Source organism: Mytilus californianus, unplaced genomic scaffold (genome assembly GCF_021869535.1).
Source record: "Mytilus californianus isolate M0D057914Y unplaced genomic scaffold, xbMytCali1.0.p SCAF_10, whole genome shotgun sequence".
NCBI classification, from domain to species: Eukaryota; Metazoa; Mollusca; class Bivalvia; order Mytilida; family Mytilidae; genus Mytilus; species Mytilus californianus.
In genome coordinates this window covers 63,354,125-63,377,102 of record NW_026262582.1, presented here as the reverse complement: position 1 = coordinate 63,377,102, position 22,978 = coordinate 63,354,125, and the positions used below count along the sequence as shown (strand labels likewise).

The 22,978-nt window shown below is 32.5% G+C and overlaps 1 long non-coding RNA gene across 6 annotated transcripts in view; it reads left to right on the top strand.

Moving 5' to 3' along the window:
• Nucleotides 1–22,978, top strand: part of LOC127718372 (uncharacterized) — an 80,877-nt gene that overhangs the window by 36,022 nt on the left and 21,877 nt on the right. For all 6 annotated transcript variants that reach the window (XR_007989795.1, XR_007989798.1, XR_007989799.1 and 3 more), the window contains exons 2-4: nucleotides 4,691–4,801; nucleotides 21,129–21,300; nucleotides 22,179–22,385. This is a non-coding gene — a long non-coding RNA (uncharacterized LOC127718372). The remainder of the gene's footprint in view (nucleotides 1–4,690; nucleotides 4,802–21,128; nucleotides 21,301–22,178; nucleotides 22,386–22,978) is intronic.

Genomic DNA, 22,978 nt, shown 5'->3' with positions numbered 1-22,978 from the left:
CATTATTTACTTTAATTTATAATAAGTTTTAACATGTTCACTGTCAAATACTATATCTGTATTTCATAAAGTATGAAGAGATCATTTACGTCATGTATGTAGTGGATTAAATTACAAATATAGTATACAATGTCTTCCTTGTTCTATTACAAGCCGTTTCGACATATGATGTATCTAAATGTAGACATATGTTTTCACCATGTGGCGTGCAATTATTTCCCTTTGAATCCCCCTGTCTGATGAACAATTGATTAATTAAATAGTTTAGCATTTTTTTAAAGATCTGACGCCCGGTTTATCTTTTTAAATTATGTCGTTTGTAAAACATATTTTGTTTCAAAATATAATTTTATCACTGATGGTTTAATTTTCTGTTTCACAAAACTTATTAACATCCAGAACACGATTTGACATATTTTCAAATGCCATTTTTGTTATTCTTAAGCTGTCCTGTAAGTAATTTTACAGGCATGGTACGCGATTGGAAATATTATTTCTGTTGGCAATCTAACTTGGGCGAAACATGCACAATCTCAGATTTCCCTTTTATTCATTACACTTTAAAATATGAAAGGAAAGACTATTGTTAACATTAAAAAAGATTTGAAAGAAGTTTGTTTAAATAGCTACATATAAATGTCATTGAATCATTAGTGGACTATTTCGGAAAAAATCAAAGTTGAAGGTAAAATAAGGATTACTTCAGTTTTTTGTTACAAATAACTAGAAAACAAGGTCGTTTATATTGTACTGTATATACAAGTTCAAGGATGCATCAGGCAAAATCGCAATTTATATTATTCCAAATATCAATAAAATGGAGATTTACTATCACCCGTTGAAAACTTAGCGATACGATACATTTAACATGTGTAATGACAGATTTTATACGGACGTAAATTTTGTGCTTAACATTGATTCAATTGACTTTTCACAGATTAAGAAAAAATAATGGCAGATAGAATACCTTAAGTTATGTAAACTAGGCATATTCATGGAAGCATTTCATTCATGAAACATCTGCATTATGATGTACTTCTTCGTCAATGATACTACGAACGTACACATTCGTGACCCTTATTAACTTGTCAATGTCTAAACTTGTAACGATATTACAAAGAGTGATGTGCACTGTTTTATGTTCCTTGATATACATATTAAAGAGATATCCTGCTGCAAAAGGATTGAACACACATTTGTTTTGCACTATCATTTGATAAATAAAAGCAATTTTTGTATTCTCGATGGACTAATGTACCGTAAAATGTGTAAAATAAATTCTTGGTCAAATGATTAGATAACTGGATACCATCCAAACACCAGATAAAAGCCCACAAAAGCACTAGAAGTCAACAAAGTATTTTGTATAATCTTCCGCACAAATAATATATCGCATAGACTTTATAAAAGATATACAAAATAATCTAAATACTTAAAATCAAAACATTCAAGAACAGACCACTAAGATCGCACTTTAAATGTCCTTTCAAAAAAAACATCTACAAGAAAGAAAGTGAGGAACACAACATTAGCAATCTAGACCATTTTCTTGATTTTTTAGACTTGTTTGATAGCTACAACGTATCCAAGGGTGTTTACAAAATAAAACCGCGTTTGTACATTCTCAGATATAGAAATCAAGTTGTAAAGCTAGTTTATCTTACTAAGTTATACATATATATGGTCTAAAAAATGCAACAATCAACATTCAGAGTGATTTGGCGCTGATAAGTTTGAAAATAAACAGATGCAGTTACAAAATAAACTAATGCAGTTACTTAATTAAATTATATAAATCCCTAAGAATATAGATTCAACTCGCTAATTAGTGTTTTAAAAATAGTTGTTATATTTTCAAGATTCACGCATATTTTGCCAGACAAGGTAGCTTCATCATGTTTCATCGGCAATTATACCAAATCTCTTAATTGTGTAAGGTTCATCAATCGCTTGCAGCCACCCAGGTGAAATTGGATGGTCCCGAGAATAAACTCATCATAGATAACATCATTTAAACTTTGTATGCCAGACGCGCGTTTCGTCTTTAAAGACTCATCAGTGACGTTCGAATCAAAAAAGTTAAAAAGATCAAATCAATTACGAAGAGCATTGAGGACGCGAAATTCCGAAAGATTTCGCCAAAAAACAGTTAAAGGTAATTTATTCCTGGAGTAGAAAATCCTTAGAGAAATTTTGCAGGTGATCGTACATTTCGTTTAAAATATATTTAAGGAATAACAGTACTGTAGTTGAAGAGTTGCCACCGTCAATTGTTGATATGACGGTGGCAACTCCTCAACTACAGTACTGTTATTCCGATTCTAATGCATTACACAAATAAATAATACGCTAGAGCTTTAAAAAAATTATTTATTTGACATACAAAAAATTCCGCGAAACTTCATGAATAATTTTGGCGCAAAGACGTCATGGCTAAACGTGATGTCATACAAATGAATACTTACAAACTGGAAATTATTAGGTTACTTGTACGATTCAAATTCGGATAAAATCACATTAAAACGGCAAATTCAATGTAGGTTTGGTTTTTTTTTCGATAATATTGTAGTAATCGAACATTTGTTAATCCAATCAATTCAAAATGGAGGGTCCCTCCTTAGTTACGCCTGGTCAACTGTGGATTTGACGGTAACTTTTAGCAAATGAACAAAATTGTTACATAAAAAATGCATTAGAATTATTTTGTACGCTGCTCAAATTTCTCATCAGCAATCGATTTCATCTGGTTATAATAATGAGATGTGGTATGATTGCCCATGAGACAACTATCCACCAGAGTTAAAATGAAATGGAAGAAACCAATAATAAGCCACCGTACGGGCTTTAACAAGAGAAAACCTATACCGTTTAATCGGCTATAAAATGTCCCGACATAGAAAATGGGAAACAATTCAAACGGATTAATTCATAACAAAAAAAATTAAACAACAAACTAAAAAATGACATACATGAACCAAACACAACCACTGTTCTACAGGCTTATGACTTGGGACAGGCAAATAAAGAAAATGGCGAGTTCAAACATGTTTGTGAAGGCTCAAACTGTCCCTCACCCTGGGACAGCGGTGCAACAGCACAACATAAGAATAAATTGTAAAAATCAATCGCAAATGGCTTAACTTAAAAGATCGATATGAGGCACAAAAACCACTAACATAAAAACAATAGACACAAAGCACATAAATAAGATTACTCGCAGTTACTGTACGCTAGTTAACTAATAAATAAATCATGTTCTACCAAGACAAAAAGTATCAATCAGTATACATCCAACGGATTTAGTTCAAAGACGTCATAAACAGTCTGAGAAACGCCTGACTTTGTTCAATGGCAAAATATAAGCAAAAAGTATCGACAGGATTTAAGATCATGAGTCCCCATAACTGTACATACATGTATATAGCAATATGTAGTTAGTTATTTTTAAATGTATCAAAAACAAAATCAAAGTTTGTACCTATAAAACAATTTTTAAAGAGTTTACTTCTGTGTTAAATTGATAGCCTTTAATAATAAAATTATCTAAAGAATCGATTGCTTTACATTGATCGTGTCTAAATTAACGAGCTTTCTTTAAAACATCATCGTAAAAATAAGGAAATGATATCCGGTTTTTATAGAAAAAAAATTATACAATTACATCCAAACGTTCTTACTGAATTTTTGTATCTATAAATGAATTTGGTCAAAGTTTTAATTAATTTGTGGTTAAGAAATCCTTGACTTAATAGTTTACCAGGTATATATCAAAATTACGTTCACCAAAATCTAAAACGCAACTACAGACACGGGCATAGCGAACAATTTTTAAAATAAACACACCAGTAGAAGGGGTCAAAAGCATATCACCGTTTTGGAAAATAAATAACCAGAAACAAAAAATCGTCTCTTTTTTCATAAATTTTAGTTTAGAGTTTCCCATGTGAAATTTACGTATGCAAACTTAGAAAAGGACACATATTGCTGTCTGTATTAGATTCTTTAAGGTATGTTCCTTTCTTTAAATTTCAGCGGTAAAATTAGAACATGCTTGATTATTCTTACCATAATATCATCAAGGTAAGGGTAATTGATTTTGAATTTTTCAATTTAACATAATTTGGACGGTCCTTTACTGAGTTTGTCAATTAACTGTGATTCACAACAATATAGGAACGAGTCGGCTATTAAAGGGGCGCAATTGGTGCCCATACACATTACCTGTTAATAAAAATTATTGCCGAAACGTACATAGATATTGTCAAGAAGAATATTTACAGCTTTAATAATTTGATCACAGTTCCAGTAAGAATATCTTGAATAATTACAGAAAAAGGCTTTAAATGATTGGCAGAAAAAAATCTACAACCAGATTTTTCAAAGAACCATCTTATTCAATAAGAGAATTTCTGCTTGATACAATTGTGTGGTGATGTATTGTACATAGTCCAAAAATCATAAATGTCATCCGAATGGAACAAATCATCAAAAGATCGCAATTTATCCAAAACATCCAAAGAGTTTTTGACACTTCAAAAATACTTAAATCCATTATTTCCATATGCTTTACTACAGAAATAAAAAAAAGAAGTATTAAGAGAAGTGAGAGAACTAGCTTAAGTGCAGAAATATTAATCGCATACAATTATATACAAATGTCTATTCTTTTCTAAATTTTATATTGTTTAAGGATTTTGTGTTCATCAAAGTCGTAGTCATCATTGACATTGAAACAATATGAGGTCAAATCGCCAGTGGCTATATATGCAATTATTAGTTAACACAGTCTGTTGTATTTATGGTAAGTATAATTCATATATATGAGAAAATAAACAATTGTAATTTTGTATGGGGAGTGTTCCCTTTTGTCATGTTATTCCTGGGGGTTCGTAATTGCTTTAGTATGATTTCGATTAACATGCATATGAAATTATTGGTGAAGGAAAATTATAAAAATCCTTAAGTTTGAACACATATTGATTAAACTTTGTTTTATTGCCGTTAGATGTTAAGTCAATTCAGCGGACATAATTTCTATGTTTTAGATTAATATAGGATTATTGCATGAATATTGTTAAATATTGTCCCGAGTATATTTTATATTACACGAGTTTGGAAGTACGATTTATATTCTACAAGGGAAAATATTCACTTATATTCATGCATAGCTTGAACAACTGTTTCACAAACAAATTTGTCAATGATGACGTCGAAAATTAAGCACAATAGCATATACTAGTGCACACTAACTTTCCGTTATATTCTGTAGAACATATAATGTTGCTGTACAATATAGATGATATTGTACAGAAAAAATACTTATTCGGGCATTTAAAACTGAAAAGAAAAAAAAAATAATCCTGTGGTCTTAAATGTAAAATTATGTTTGCTTTATCAATATACAATCTGAGCGATATCAAATCTTACACTTAAATCACTGTTGTTAACTGATTTTCTTTCAGTGCGAACTGGTTATTGTTTTGTATCACATCGTGTCCCGATGCTTGGTTTTATACTGACCATAAGGGAATTGAGTTCTTTGTCGTTTCATATAGTTTCAGTTTAATGGTGCAATGGAGTAAAGTGCTTTAAAAAAGTAAAATAACAAAAATACTGAACTCCGAGGGAAATTCAAAACAGAAAGTCCTTTATAAACTACAACATTCGTTTTCACAGTTCTTTATTTTCCCTTGTATTCACGGGTAACATTATACATAATATTTGTCCAAGGGAGTTGGAACTCTGTTCTTTAACAGTATTTTCCTCTTATCTGTTAACGGATAATCAAATCAACTTCACTTAATGTGTCCGTTTATAAATTAAGAAATGATACAGAAACTAAGGTTTTAACTCCAGCAGGCAAAATTGATGAATATGGCTATCATTTTATGTCCTTTTTGGTAAACAAAATATTCTTCAACTGTTTCGGCTCCTATACATATACATTTTTGTGTTGACATGAGATCCAAATGATACGTTCTTTTTAAATAAATTTACTATTTACACGATGTTGAATTACTAGAAAAACTTGGATGTTTCTATCCACAAGGCATGTATTATCCTTGCCGTATTTTTGCACAACCGTTTGGAACTTCTCGGCTGGTTATGCTCTTCAACTACGTATTTGGGTTGTCCTTTTAACTGTTTTGATTTAGGAGCCATTGAAAAGTCCGATGAAGACGCAATGCGCGTCTGGCGAAACAATTATAAGTCAGATACACGTATATGTCATGAGTTCTCACAACCCCTGTTTTAACTTTTCTTTTCCGAGGGTATAACCATCCTAGTAACCAGGCAACTAATTATTAGCCTGTCAACTATGATGAGAGTTTGATGCGTCTCTTGTAGACAAGACCATCGTTTTGCGTACACTATTATAAGTCTGTTATCTTTGATGAGTTCTCACAACCATGGCCGGTGAGATTGCATGTACTTGGTGGTATATTTCGTCACCGCTGCGAGTGTCTACAATTAATTAAAGGGTTTTTACATTTAGGTACGTTTTAGAGTACACAATGATATGCCTTGTATTTTATATGTTGTGAACAACCAAAAGGCCAATTACACTGCTGGTATTACCAGCGCCGTGTTCATGTATAGTCGGCACTATGTACTGAACTGAAATATCACGAAGACGATATTTTTTGTGTGTTAATTCACTGTTCATCAAACTATTAAATAATAAGTTATGCCATTGCGTTGCCAGTGTATATGTGTTCGACTTATGAAGTTGAATATCTCTTTGTTATCTTTCGTCTCTTTTTTTTTAGAATATTGAGTAATGTACAAGTTTTTCTCATGAATAATTTATTTTGTTAAATTTACTGTCCTTAAAAGTATAAAATCCTTCGGAAAATAAAGGTTTTACTTCCAGCAGAGATGGATAAACTTGGTCAGAATTAGCGTATCTTAAAGATTTCTTTTGTTTTTAATGTTATTTAACCCATCATTAATTTTGTGTTCGGTTTACACAATTATCAGTCTGGTATCTTTTATACTTATTTCAATCACTACATTGATATAATTGCCGATGGATTTTTTTCTCCCTCAAATGTATCATCATCCCATTGGTCATCACGCCTGTGCTGACGAGAGATATAGGCATATTGACAAATATGTAAATTGAGTTGGAAAGTTTAAATCAGACAAACTATTTACTTGTAAATTGTTTGAATTTAAAACACTTACAGAGTTATGAGACACTTGATCTTACTGACTAGCTTTTACAAAATAATTCATGGATGAAAATTTGTGACAATTTCTAATCAATACAAATTAGATGTCGTTCTGTCCCTATTTCAAAACTAGTTTTAGGACTGTGATCGTACACAAACCTTATCAGACACAAGAGGCGCTTAATTCGGTTTGACTTGCTTCCTGTCCATTCAAATATTGTCTTCTTTTAAGAAGTGTTTAAGGTTTGGGTTTCTTGTATAGAAAAAAAGGGATTTATAAAAGAAGCAAATGATACAAAGGGGACATTCGAAACTCATGAGAGGACTAAAAACTGGCAACTGGTAACAAAGCAAAAAACTATTGGTATTTAATTGTCAAACGAGAAAAGACGAAAAGACGATTAAGTCCCAACAAACATTTTACAAAACACTATAGGCTTAGCAACACACACCACCACCAAACACTAGTTTTCCGGAAGGGTATGAAGATTCTACTTCACTAATTGCTACCGTCATTCTGCTCCAGTTAATAACAGATTCGATACAAATTCTTATTCGGTGATGTTACAATTAGTGGAAAATGGACGGGGATTAAGGCTATGATAATTCGAACATTTCCGTGGTCATCAGTTAAAAAGATATTTTATACCGGTCAACCAACTCGTAAAACTTTCTAACGGATGACTTCAAAGTTATCAATAGGAACCCTTGGTAGAATAGCTTCCCTGTACGCAGTATTCCTCAATTAGGAAATCATAATATTAAACACAAGCTCTAGAATATTTTATCACGTGGGGGATAAATAATTTATTAACAGGGATATCAGGTTGCTACATAGAATATGAAAGTTATTGACAATTGGAAAGATGAAATCATATCATTTGTCGAAAAGTCTTGTTTTCATATATCCTTCCTCTTGAATTTAAAGATTTGAGTCAAAATAGGTAACAGACGATCCGAGTAAGCTTATAAATCCTTTTAATAAACTTATTCTAAAATGTTACCAATTCAGCAGTGTAAATAGATCATTGTACATTGTTTTTATCGGGATAAATATTGATTTTGTTATTATTAAATTAAAACCATGCTAAATATTATTGTTATACACATATGTACATTAACTCCTACAACATGTCGATACAAACTTATAGTTTGCCACGGTCATGTTTTGCTCTGACTGTTAATGAAGTCTTTAACTAAATCCACTGGATGTTGGGTTGTACTGAATGATATTTTAGTCTTCGATCCATGGTGGGTTTTTTTTACTATTCATTGGCTTTGAACTCATTTTTAGTAACAACGAGTACTCTCATACCTTTACTTTGTGTCTTTTGTGATTTTGTTAGGGGTTCTTTGTGCTTTGTATCTATCTAGCGAAGTAAGCCCTTTCATACACATCATTTATAGATGGACAGACTTTGACTCTAGATCATTCTTTTTTATTTTCATTTTCAAAAATGCCAATCCTTGTTGAATATTTATATATATAATAAAATTGTCACAGATAACTTCTCTAAAGACACCGATACACATATGTATTTCAATTTTTACTCAAACCATCCAAAACATGTAAAATTAAATATACCTTTTAATCTAGCGTCAAGAATAATTACCATTACAAGTACAGAACTATTACGCAATAATAGTTTGGAGGAATAAAAAGTGTATTTAAAAAAGCAGCAATATCCGGAACAAGTGATAAATTACGGAATTCAAAAGGCACTGACAAAAGGACCAATCATTACAGAATCACGGCGATCCGAATCAGCCGAAGAATCATCAAAAAATTTAGATAAAATTATCCCGTGTGTAACAACATATAATCCACGAGATTATGATATATTAAGTTTCATGCGACAAATTGAAAATATTTTACACAAAAGTGAAAAAATGGACAAAGTTTTAAAAAAAAAAAAGATTATCAACAGTAAAAGACAGTCAAAAAGTCTAAAAAAGTAAAAAAAAGACCCATTGGTGGCCTTCGGCTGTTGTTTGCTCTATGGTCGGGTCGTTGTCTCTTTGACACATTCCCCATTTCCATTCTCAATTTTAAAACGATATTTAACATCTTCAAAATTCAACTTTAATGAAACTTTGCCTATTGTAAAAACATGTACCGATAAACGATGTATGACATGTCCAAATTTAATAGAAGAGAGTTCAATTTATTTTAAAAATGGAAAGCATTTCACAGTTCAACAAAACATGTCTTGTAAAAGTTCAAACGTCATTTATTCTCTCATATGTTCAAATTGTGAGGAATTCTTTATTGGAGAGAAAAATGAACTGCTTACTAGAATGGCTGTTCATAGGCAGCAAATCAACCATGAAGATTTAACAATCATCCGGTCTAACGGCCATTTCCATCGTTGTTCTAATAGACGATTTAAGATATTTCCATTGTATATGGTGAATCGTAAAAATGATTTACTCCGGAAGAAGAAAGAAGAATTATTCATAAACATTCTAAACCCGGAATTAAATGATAAATAATATTTTAATTTTTACTTAAATAACATTTTAAAGATTTTACTCAATTTTTTTAAATTACATCAGTAGTCTCCCTTGTATTTGTTAACGTCATACTATTGTTAAGGTCAATCAATTGTTTTGTATAACGCTTATATATACAAGTAACATTACCTCAAGATATGTAAAAACAGTGAAAGCGCTAGTAAAAGTGATGAATTGAAACCGTTATTATCTCTTATTAATTTTCTTATATTTATATATATATAACAAGTCTCAAAGGGTACAACATCAGCAAAAAATAATAATAAAATGAACAAATGTTAAATATTTCGGATAACAGATATCCTTCATCAGTATGATCACGATGTAAAATGAATCATATCAATCTAGCCTGATTATAAAACTATAACAATCTTGAAATTTATACAATAAAACATTCAAAACTGAACATTATAGAGTCGCTTGTACAATTCTAATTTTTTTTAACCATGACGTAGGTTATGTTGCTATTTACAACAGAGACTGCAAAGATATGCTTCAAATAAAAATAGTAATGTGCGATATGAACTGGTACAACTCTAAAATTTCAAAGGTGACGACAGTTAAGATGTTACAAAGACTGCGTACAGAAACATTCCGAATGAACAGCACTGACCGATCCAAGCTAGTATAATATTTCAAATTTGACAACGGTAAAGTTATTACAACAGAGGCTGCGTATTTAAACATCCCAAATAAATAGCATTTTGATAATGATTAAAAAAAAAATAATAATAATTTTGACAAAGGTCAAGTAATTGAACGTGGCTGCGTACTTATAACTCCCAAATGAATAGTACCCTGCGATTAAAACTGGTATACTTCTGGCATTTTAGAGTTGAGAAAGGTTTAGACCACAACAATGTTTGGTCAAGGGAGGAAAGACTCACTCGGGGAAGATTTTTGATAAGAAAATAAAAAACTGTGGCACCAAATGGGATCAATGAAAAGGTGTAGTTCTTATTCGCGGATGGCTTTTCATTTGGGATATATTACATATTACTACGCAGTCTCTGTTGCCATTCCTTTACCTGTGTCAGCTGTTGTAAATAGCTACATAACCTACGTCATGGTTAAGGTCAAAGGTCACGGTCATGTTCTAAATTTTGACATTCACTTCATGCTGCTTCTACTAAGAAAAAGTTAAAGATATCGAAAAAAAAATTTGATCAAAATGTTAGTCGCGACATGATATAACTGTAGATTTTGTCAAAATGGTACGCGACATTTTTGGGGGGTTTCCATGCCACTGAAATGGTAAAATGAACAAATTAACAAATTATAGCTTCAAACTTAGCATGATGTATACATGCATCTTATCTTAATTAATCAACCAAGGCCCACCACCCTACCACCCCTTCTTTTTGATTTTTTTTAAGGAATCCTCATTTCTATAAAATGAAAATCGCCTTCAGTCCCGTACATTTTACTGTAAAATTTGTATACATTCTTATGTACAAACTTCTGAAAGAGAAATCCATCCCTGCAAAAATCTGCTCCAATTCATGTATTTCTGAAAGTAATCGATTTTCAGCGATTAGAAATCAGTTTACCTGTAAAATGAATCAAGAAAATATAATCCCGTTAGCTATAAATACATGTGCGGTGCGCTTGATTGAGAAATTAAAATCCATGACGTAGAAATCGCTCCCAAGTTCGTAAATATTACTGAAATCCTACAATCAAATTTCTAAACAGGCATTAAAATACAAATCTGTGCTCCAGTAAACATGTGTACGTAAAATGCATGCATGATCCGACATCAATGACCTGTAAAAAAAAAAATCAAAAGTTATCGTGTTACTCTGATCAATATACATGTGCTCTGTTCAACGGTCTCCCTTGAAAAGAAATTAATATTCTAACTCGAGACATATATATTCGAGGGTCACGTGACTTCACAACACCATCGCGCGCGCGGACCTGAATTTAGAATAAAACATATCCAAATAAAGAAAGTGAAACTTCAAAGATAAAATTTACTCAGTTTTCCTACAAATTCAAACAAAAGGCATACACAACAAATAGATGAAAAAATGAAAGTCCGAGGTAACATAGAAAATAGAGAAAATTTATAAACTAAGGATGCTAGGATCAATTTTTATGAGGACATCTCAGGCGTCCGTTTGGCTTTGCAGGATGTATAAATACGCAGTCACGTTCGGTCAGAATATAGACGGCAATTTCGCTGCCTCGCACAAAGGAAGTGCACATCAAAATCAATCAACCAATCAACCAACAAACTTACCAACCAACCAACCAATCAACCAACCAATCAATCACTCATGCAGGTGTCTGGTCCATATGTTTAATACAGGATGAGGGATCTCCTTTTGTTTTTTGCATGTTCCTACAGTCTAGGCCCAATGTGTTTTTTTTTGGCCAACCAACCAATCAACCAACCAATCAATCAATCAATCAATCAATTATGTTTCGGAGGGGAAAGACCGCCGCTAACTAATGTTTACCAATTGGTTTATATTTATTTTTTTTTCTTCCGTCAAATTTGTTTCTTGCGTGTAAACTTTGTTTCGCAACATGTCGCTTAGATATTTGGTATATGTTATCGAACCGTTTATGCGCTTTTAAATTTGACCCTGCTAAGCCGAACAATTTTCTTTGTAAGAGTAATCTCCACAAACACGGTTTTTCTTGTGTGTGCCTCTCCTTCAAAACCGTAAAAGAAATCGACAAATTTATTTTTCTAAATTGCTTGTTAAATCCTCAGGATGCTTCAGTCAATTTTAACCGAAGCGATACTGAGACTCCATATGAGAGTTATTTCCCCTTTTGTATTTGACATAAGAAATGTATGAATGTAATCCATTAACCGTAAGTGATAGAGATCCAGGGTATCTTGATTTGAGGTCCTTGGTACATCAACATGAAAATGGTGTCAAGGTCAAAGGTCAAGGTCATTTTCTAAATTTTGCCCTTTGCTTGTGTGTACATCTTATCTAATACTTTAAAAGCTATATATAAAATAACATTTAGTCCGAAGAGATCTGATTATACCTTATAGGAGTTATTGCCCCTTAGATGTTGAAATTTAAGGAAAATCGAATATTACTTCATTCTGGTACATGATGAAGCCATGGTGTCTTTTGCAAAGGGTTAGGTGACAAATAACCTGGATAAATATCAACCGGAAGTGACCTTGTGCAAACCGGAAGTAGCTTTTTTGAATTCATTTTTAAGAAAAAATACTTTTAAACTATATATTTTTAAAATCAGCATACAATATCCTTTTAAATGACACCGGAAGTTGCATTCTTTAAACCGGAAGTAGCTTATTATCTCCTTTATTTGAAGGGAAAGTATAAAGAAACCATATATTTTCGGAATCAGTAGAAAAAATTTATCTTGTGAAAGCGAATATGACTTTTTCTTAACCGGAAGTAGCAAGTTATCTCTCTTATTTAAAACAAAAGTATATAAAACCATATTTTTAGAATCAGCGGAAGCAAAGCTATCCTATGAGTCTGGAAAACACTGGAAAAAACTATTTATTTTTTGAATCAGTATGAAAAAAACCGATGATTGGACGCCAATAATATATTTGAGTATATCAAAAGTAGCTTTTCATCTGTTATCTAGAAATGTAATGTGTAAAGTAGAAATACCTTCAATTGTTCTCAAAACAATTGGTTTTTAATAAGATCTTTCCACTTTTCCGTGGAAAGACCTTTTGCTTTTGTTTGATTATTTTTTTTTTCTGCCTAATTGTTTTTCCTCCGCTGTATTGTTGTTTTAAAAATGTCGCTTAGATTTTTAGTATATGATATCGTAAAGTTTATATACGCTTTTGAAGCTGACACCGGGAAACACAAAACTTCATTTAGTAAGAGTTATCTCCCCGATTTTTTTTTTTTTTTGTGTATACTACTCCTTCGCAACCGTAAAAAGATTACGACAAATTTATTTAACCAAATTGCTCGTTTTATCCTCAGGATGTTTTGATTAATTTTGACCGAAGCCGTAATGAGATTCCATATGAGAGTTATTTCGCCTTATGCATTTGATATAAGTGATATGCATGTGAAACTGGTAAACCATAAGTGATAGAGACCTAGGGTCTTTTGATTTGAGGTCCTTGGTCCAAAAAACAAAAAAAAATCGGTCAAGGTCAAAGGTCAAGGTCATATTATAAATTTAGATTTTGGCTTATTTTCACTTCTTTTCAAAAACCGTATAATATAATGACAAGATATTTTATTAAATTGTTAGTTGCGACATGTCGTAACACATACATTTTGGTTTAAAGGGTACGCTAACATTAAATAAGAGTTTTCTCCCCTCTTGTATTTGAAAATACCCTTATGGTGATATAACTCATTTACCATATATAATTAAGAACTAGGGTCTTTTGATTTGAGGTCCTTGGTTTATGACCTTGAAATTAAGCTCAAGGTCATATGTTAAAATGACGTTCTAGATTATGACCTTTGCTGTCATATGTATATATGATAAAGCCATGGGACTTTTTGTATTAGGTTGCAAGCCATTTGACCTTAGAAAGCCATTCGAAAGTGATCTTATGTAAACCGGAAGTAGCTATTTTTTGTATTTGTTTAATAAAAAAGTATATAGAACCATATATTTTCGGAATCAGTGTCAAGTAAACATTCAAATAATACCGGAAGTAATTTTTTTCAAACCGGAAGAAACAAATTATCTCCCTTATTTTTTTTTTTTTTTTGTATATTAACCTCATATTTTTGGAATCAGCGTACAAAAAGCTATCATTTGACGCTGGAAATGACATGTTAAAACGAATTTTATTATTTTCATATCAAAATAGATCTTTACGAGTGGAAAGACCTTCAATTGTTGCGTGTACATTTTGTTTCGCAACATGTCGTTTAGATATTTGGTATATGTTATCGAGTAGTTTATGCGCTTTTAAATTTGAACCTGCTAAGCCGAACAACTTTCATTGTAAGAGTAATCTCCCCGTACACTGTTTTTCTTGTGTGTGCATCTCTTTCACAACCGTAAAAGATAACGATAGATTTATTTTCCAAATTGCTCGTTAAATGCTGAGGATGTTTTGTTTTATTTTGACAGAAGCGGTATAGAGATTCCATTTGAGAGTTATTTCTCCTTATGCATTTGATAAAAGTGATATGCATTTGTAATTGCTAAACCATAAGTGATAGAGACCTAGGATCTTTTGATTTGATGTCCATGGTCAAAAAAAAGAAAATTAGGTCAAGGTCAAAGGTCAAGGTCATATTCAAAATTTTGATTTTGGCTAATTTTCACTTCTTTTCAAAAACCGTATAAGATATCGACAATATATTTTTACTAAATTGTTAGTTGCGACATGTCGTAACATATACAATTTGGTTGAAAGGGTACGTAGACATCAAATGGTTGTTGTCTCCCCTATTATATTTTAAATTATGCGTATGGTGATATAAAACATTAACCATACATAATAAAGAACTGGTGTCTTTTGATTTGAGGTCCTTGGTTAATGACCTTGAGATTAATGTCAAGGTCATAGGTAAATTTGACGTTCTAGATTTTGACCTTTGCTTTTACTTCCTATGTATACATGATAAAGCCGTGGGACTTTTTGCATTAAGTTGCAAGCTATATGACCTTGAAAAAGTCAACCGGAAGTGACCTTATGTAAACCGGAAGTAGCTAATTTATTTCTTATTTAATAGAAAAGTATATAGAACCATATATTTTTGAAATCAGTGTCAAGTAAACTATCAAATAATAACGGAAATACATTTTTCAAACCGGAAGTAACAAATTAATTCCCTTATTTCAAACAAAAGTGTATAGAAACCAGATATTTTTGGAATCAGTAGACACTAATCTATCATTTGACACTGAAAATGACATGATAAACTGGATTTTATTATTTTCATATGAAATATATCGTTTCCGGTGGATAGACCTTTAATTGTTCTCTGAACAATTGGTTTATAATCATTATTATTTTTTTTTTTTATCATTATCAAAATGCTATTTATTTGGGATGTTTAAAAACGCAGCTTCTGTTATAATAACTTTATCGTCGTCAAATTTGAAATATCATACCAGCTCAAATCGGTCAGTGCTGTTCATTCGGAAAGTATTTGTACGCAGTCTTTGTTGTAATATCTTAACTGTCGTCACCTTGGAAATTTTAAAAATGTACCAGTTCAAATCGTACATTACTACTTATATTAGAAGCATATCTATGCAGTCTCTGTTGTAAATACCTATATAACCTTCGCCATTTTTCAAATTTTAGAATTGTACAAGCGTTGTTGTGTTCGGTTTTAATTGTATAAGTTTCAAGGTTGTTATAGTTACATCAGAATAGATTGACATGATTCATTTTACATCATAATCATACTGATGAAGGATATCTGTTATCCGAAATATTTATAGATTTATTCATTGTTTCCTTTTTTTAATATTGGTGTTGTTTTGTACACTTTTTAGTCGTTTATATAATATATTTATTGTGTACATGTATTGTTACTCGTATCGATCCAGCGCCCTCGTAAGAAAGATCGTTGAATATTATCTAGACGTTATATATATATATATATATATTATATATATATAACAAGTCTAAAAGGGTACAACATCACCAAAAAAAAATTAAATCATGAACAAATTTTAGATATTTCTGATAACCAATATCCTTCATCAGTAAGATGTAAAATGAATCTTATCTTGACATGTGGTAGTCAAGCTGAAATAAAAATCTTAAATGCTATACAAATTATCAATAAACAATATGCTGGTAATTTTTTCAATATTGATGTTTGGGAGGAGGAATAAATTTCTTAAAACTGTAAGCCTGAGTTCCTGGAAACAAATGTGATGGTAGGAAAATGAGTGACACATTCTATGTTTTTTCATTTATGCCCTCTGGGGAAACTGTCCTAAGCTTTCTTATCCAAAACCTTTCCCGAGCAAGTCTGTCGGCTCTTGACCAACCCTCGTTGTGGTCTATGATAGTGGTGGTAAGGTTTTTGAGATCAGCTTAGGCGTGCCCAGGTGATCTCAAATGACGACTTACGGGGAGGTCGGGCTTGCAGGTGTAGTCACTTTGATGACCATTCATGCGTTTGTTGAATGGCTGTTCTGTCTCGCCAATATACTGCATGCCACATCGACACTGAAGAAGGTATACAGCATTCTGGGTTTTGCAAGTTACATTGAAAAATATAGTGTACACAGACCCGGTGGAGTGGCAATTAAATGATTGAGTATTCAGTATTTGTTGGCAAGTCAGACATCGTCTGTTACCACACGACTTGCACCATTCTCCAGTTGAACAGCTTTTTTTAGAGGAGACATCAGCTCTCACAAATAAGTCTTTCAGATTTGCTGGTCTCAAAAAAAGCTAAGACAGGAGGTTTGGGAAAGATCTTGGACAATTTAGGGTGCTTGGCAATAGTTTGCCAATTGTTATGGATCAAACGTGAAAGGTTAGTAAAGGCGGGATTGTATGTTAAAACAAATGGAACTATTTTGCTGCGCCTCTTCTGTTTGTATTGTAATAGGTCATTGCGGCTGTTATTATTAGCACGTGCAAATCCCTTATCTACGTCCCATTTCTTATAACCTCGTTTGGTCAAAAATCCGCGAAGTTCCTGTAACTGTTTAGTGACAACCTCCTCAGAGGAGCAAATCTGCTTTACTCTGAGAGTTTGACTATAGGGGATACATTTTGTACAGTGTTTGGGGTGACAGCTTTGGGGAGAAAGGTACTGATGTTTATCTGTTGGTTTACAGTTGAGGTCTGTTGATATGACACCGTCCTTAAAAGATGTAGTTGTGTCTAAGAAAGATATTTTAGAGTCGGAAATTTCATATGTAAATTTTATTGACTGGTGGGCGTTGTTTGCATGTCTGATGAAATCATCTAGTTTAAGTTGGGATTCAATCAATTTCATGTCAACATCATCGATGAAACGGAACCAAGACAGAGGTTTTGATAAAGATGTTGAAATGATTTGTTTCTCTAATTTGCCCATGATAATATTGGCGTAAGACGGTGCCATTTTCGTCCCCATCACTGTCCCGTTTATCTGAAGGTAATGTTCACCATTAAAGGTGAAATTGTTGCACTCAGAACCAGAGTAAGCAGCTGGACTAAACATTCGGTATCTTTATCCAAACCTCTGTCTTGGTTCCGTTTCATCGATGATGTTGACATGAAATTGATTGAATCCCAACTTAAACCAGATGATTTCATCAGACATGCAAACAACGCCCACCAGTCAATTAAATTTACATATGAAATTTCCGACTCTAAAATATCTTAGACACAACTACATCTATTAAGGACGGTGTCATATCAACAGACCCCTACTGTAAACCTGCAGATAAACATCAGTACCTTTCTCCTCAAAGCTTTCACCCCAAACACTGTACAAAAAGTATCCCCTATAGTCAAGCTCTCAGAGTAAAGCAGATTTGCTCCTCTGAGGAGGCTGTCATTAAACGGTTACAGGAACTTCGCGGATTTTTAACCAAACGAGGTTATAAGAAATGGGACATAGATAAGGGGTTTGCACGAGCTAACAATAACAGCCGCAATGACCTATTACAATACAAACAGAAGAGGCGCAGCAAAATAGTTCCATTTGTTTTAACATACAATCCCGCCTTTACTAACCTTTCACGTTTGATCCATAACAATTGGCAAACTATTGCCAAGCACCCTAAATTGTCCAAGATCTTTCCCAAACCTCCTGTCTTAGCTTTTTTTGAGACCAGCAAGTCTGAAAGACTTATTTGTGAGAGCTGATGTCTCCTCTAAAAAAAGCTGTTCCACTGGAGGATGGTGCAAGTCGTGTGGTAACAGACGATGTCTGACTTGCCAACAAATACTGAATACTCAATCATTTAATTGCCACTCCACCGGGTCTGTGTACACTATATTTTTCAATGTAACTTGCAAAACCCAGAATGTTGTATACCTTCTTCAGTGTCGATGTGGCATGCAGTATATTGGCGAGACAGAACAGCCATTCAACAAACGCATGAATGGTCATCAAAGTGACTACACCTGCAAGCCCGACCTCCCCGTAAGTCGTCATTTGAGATCACCTGGGCACGCCCAAGCTGATCTCAAAAACCTTACCACCACTATCATAGACCACAACGAGGGTTGGTCAAGAGCCGACAGACTTGCTCGGGAAAGGTTTTGGATAAGAAAGCTTAGGACAGTTTCCCAAGAGGGCATAAATGAAAAAATATAGAATGTGTCACTCATTTTCCCTACCATCACATTTATTTCCAGTAATTCAGGCTTACAGTTTTAAGAAATTTATTCCTCCTACCAAACATCAATATTGAAAAAAAATTACCAGCGTATTGTTTTCGATAATTTGTATAGCATTCAAGATTTTTATTTCAGTTTGACTACCACAAGATAAGATTCATTTTACATCTTACTGATGAAGGATATTAGTTATCCGAAATATCAAAAAATGTGTTCATGATTTAATTATTTTTTGGTGATGTTGTACCCTTTTAGACTTGTTATATTTTATATTTTGTAGTGTACTGTATCATAATTTTATGATCCATCGCCCCGTAAGATTTATCGTTGGCTATTATTCAGTCATTTAATATTTTAGATATACATTAATTTCATTCATTACTTTATTGTCTACATCAAGTGTGCAGTTCGAAAATTGAATTAATTACGTCTCATTTAATGTTCCAATCACGTGGTATGCTTTGAAACAATGATGTTCTTCTTATCAATGGATGTGTTACCGTCGAAGTCAAGACCTAATTGTTACCAACGCATAAATGATTGCCAGAAACGTCAACCAGTTCTGTTTGACATGGTTTGAGATCTGTTTTGTCCCTTCTGATTTTGCCTTCATCTAACTCATTACAGTCTGTTTTTTTTTTTTTATGGAATTTAAGCGGTTTAAACTGTTGGTCTTAAAATGTTTTTCTGCAGTCAATTTTATGGCATTTTAGTATTAGGATACATTTATCGCGGTAATCTCTCTACCATGACATCTGACGACATGTTAAACAGTCAACATTGCAGTCGTAAAACGATCTTGCAAATGGCTAGTTGTCTCATTAGCAATCATACCGCATCGTATTCTTTTTTATATTAACTCTATAGTATGTGATCGGGTCTCCTTTATTTCAAGATCGATAACATAGATGTGTTCAACAAACTTCGAATTATTTCGAGAGGGGACAGCACATGTTTAGCAATACGTGAATTTAACGAATAATGCTATCTTAGAGGAGAATTACAGTTGTTATACAAAATGTCTACCAAGAGTGCACGTGACAATAAAGTTTCCATAACGTAGAAAATGTCACATGGTAATACTCGTTTTTTTCACCAATCCTTTTTTATACAAAAATTATCTATTCAACGGAAATCATTTTCAACCTATATATACTTGCAATTTCTGCTTAAGGGCGTAGCATAGGCCTTAAGGTGGCTGAGGCGTCTTAATTAAAACTTATAGAATTTTTTAATAATTTGTCATAATGAAGTTTTTATCATGCTTTTTTCAAAAATATAATAAAAAGTCTGGGTCACCGGACTTTTTTTCACGCTACAGGGTGTGCAAAATTGTCAGACTTTGTATAGATTATGCATGGAAAATCAAATTGTGTGTGAAAAAAAGAGAACTACATGATAGAATTATAAAATGCGAGAAAATAGCTCTTATAACATGCTTACAGATAAGAAAAAGAAAAAAATGGGGTCACCGAACTTGTTTTCTTGGTACAGATTAAAATAAGTAAATTCACAACACTTTCTATTATAAAAATTACTTTATCTGAGTTATTTCCCCTTATTTGGCAAAGTTGAAAAAAAATTAATCAAACACAAATAAGGTGTTTTTTTTTAGAAATTACAGCCGTAATTATGATCAAACCCACAATTTTGTATATTTACATCAAAAGTCTTACACATAAATTACATACTACTTCTGCTGTTGTCTGTTCTATGGTCGGGTTGTTGTCTCTTTGACACATTCCCCATTTCCATTCTCAATTTTACTCTCAAAATTTGCACATTTCATCAAAGATCTAGACCAGCGTTATCTGCTATTTCAAAATCCAAAATGGAGGAAGACTCCCCAGCCACCTTAAGTGATGCCGTATGTTTTACAGTCTTTACTAACTTCTACGAATTGAGATTTTTGCTGTTCTATATGTTTGTTTTTTTTTTTGTATATCTGGTAATTACAATAAAAGATCTAACGGATATTTGGCTTACTTCATTTACACGTAAAAGTATGTTGTTTGTCAACATTCTTCTAATGTGTACCTTAGGATGGAGAGTTTTCTCATTGGCACTCAAACCACATCTTCTTATATCTATCTACTGGCTGTGTGGTTTTCCTGACTCCCGTACATCTTCTTTAGTTGCTTGCAATTTTCTGGTTATTCTTTATATGACGCCATCCTGAAAGTTTGCCATTGCAGGTATACAAGAAAAACTGTTGTTCACCACTTCAAATAAAATGAAAGAAAAAGATCTGGATACAGGAGTCGTGGAAGAACTAGCTAATCTTAGTACAAACGTATATTCCATAGCTTACGATGTGAAAGAAAGATATGTGTATGTTCCAAGATTTCATGAAAATGTCATCGATAGGTACTGTTAATTTGTAATTAGTAATTAATATTTGTTTTAGACTGGCAATATCTTGATATGTTATTAAATGGAACAAAACATATGTTGCCACCAAGAAATGCATGCTACATGTTTCACTAACCAATACGAAATAAAAGAAAAAAACAGAAGTAAACAATAGCATAGTTTTATTAACTGAAAAAGCAGATAAAGATGTGAAGGGATAATTGTGAAAAAAAAACAATACACGCGTATTTACTGGCTATGAGGAAAATAGCAAGTTTTAATTTGCTGTCAAGGGGGCAATAAAGCTGCTAATGTCCTAATAGCAAACAAATAAGTGTTTAACTATACAGAAAGAATCTAGTATATATATATTTAGAGACAATGTATAGTTATTCTCTTCATACTATAACTCTGACAACTGTTTCAAATGAAATGTTTTGGGTAAAACATCATTTTTTTTAATTTGAAGCGGACGACGTAAAGTTTTGCGAAGCTATATTCTGTTTTGACGTGATACTGATTTGACATCGCAAATGGCACAGTTGGAGTATAAACAATCATTCGGAAGTTTCGGGAGACGAGTCAATTCAAACGAAACAGAAAGTACGAAAAATTACCCGTAAACAGACGGCTAATAGTCTTTTCAGGCAATTTCGTAAAAATAAGTATTCCTCTTTTTTTTTTATACAGAAAATACATACTGAGGAATACTAATCTCTTTTATATCTCAACATAACTCTTCTACACGTACAACATTCTTATCATATGGAAATACATGTAGTTAAAAACAAAATACAATTGAGGAGATAAAGAAACCTGTCTTGATAAAGAACATGAACCATGCTGTAACACGATCGAAGATCAATATTAATTCATATTTTCTCATATTTCAGATTCCCTTATCCAAATGAACAAACCGTAAATTTTGAATTCGTTATATCAACAAACAGCCCATTTTACGTAACATTTGACTCAGAAAACAGTCATCTATACTGGACAGGAAATAGAGATATTATGAGATGTAATTCAGATGGATCCAATTTAACCACTATTGTTAATGTACCTTATCCACTTGCACTAACATTAGACACACATAATAGGTTTGTTATGTTATTTACTCTATGTTCTTGAATATTTGTTATTTAACTGCCATTTTCTGTTGTTAGGAATTGATAGTTGCAATGCATTGATGTTATCTAAAAATAGTATGTATCATAACATTGCCATCGGCATTGTATAACAAGGTGATTAAAAAATTAACCATTTTGATCATTTACTAAAAATTTGTACCTACCTCAACCTTACTTTAAGCATAGCTTACAAAATGAAACATCAAATTAAGTAAGAGTTGACTAATATTTTTGGTGTTAAAATAAGTTCGGTGTCCCCAATTGTCCTACAATGTCATTTTAAAAACTTAAAGTGATGTCCATCAGGTTATAGCATATAATGAGGTAAATAAGTCATTGCAAGGCATAATCAAATTCAAATATTAATTTGTACTAATTCTTAAACAGACTGTCATTACTACATGTTAAAACCAGACTCTTTCTGAAGTTGACTTTATATCTGGCCAGATTCAAACTTAGTTAAGGACCATTTTGTAAAAATTGATGTGTAGACAATTTAGCTATTTCGCACAGTTTGGTCTACAACTCTGTTGTTGGCTCCTCTTGGGATACGCCTGGCTGCG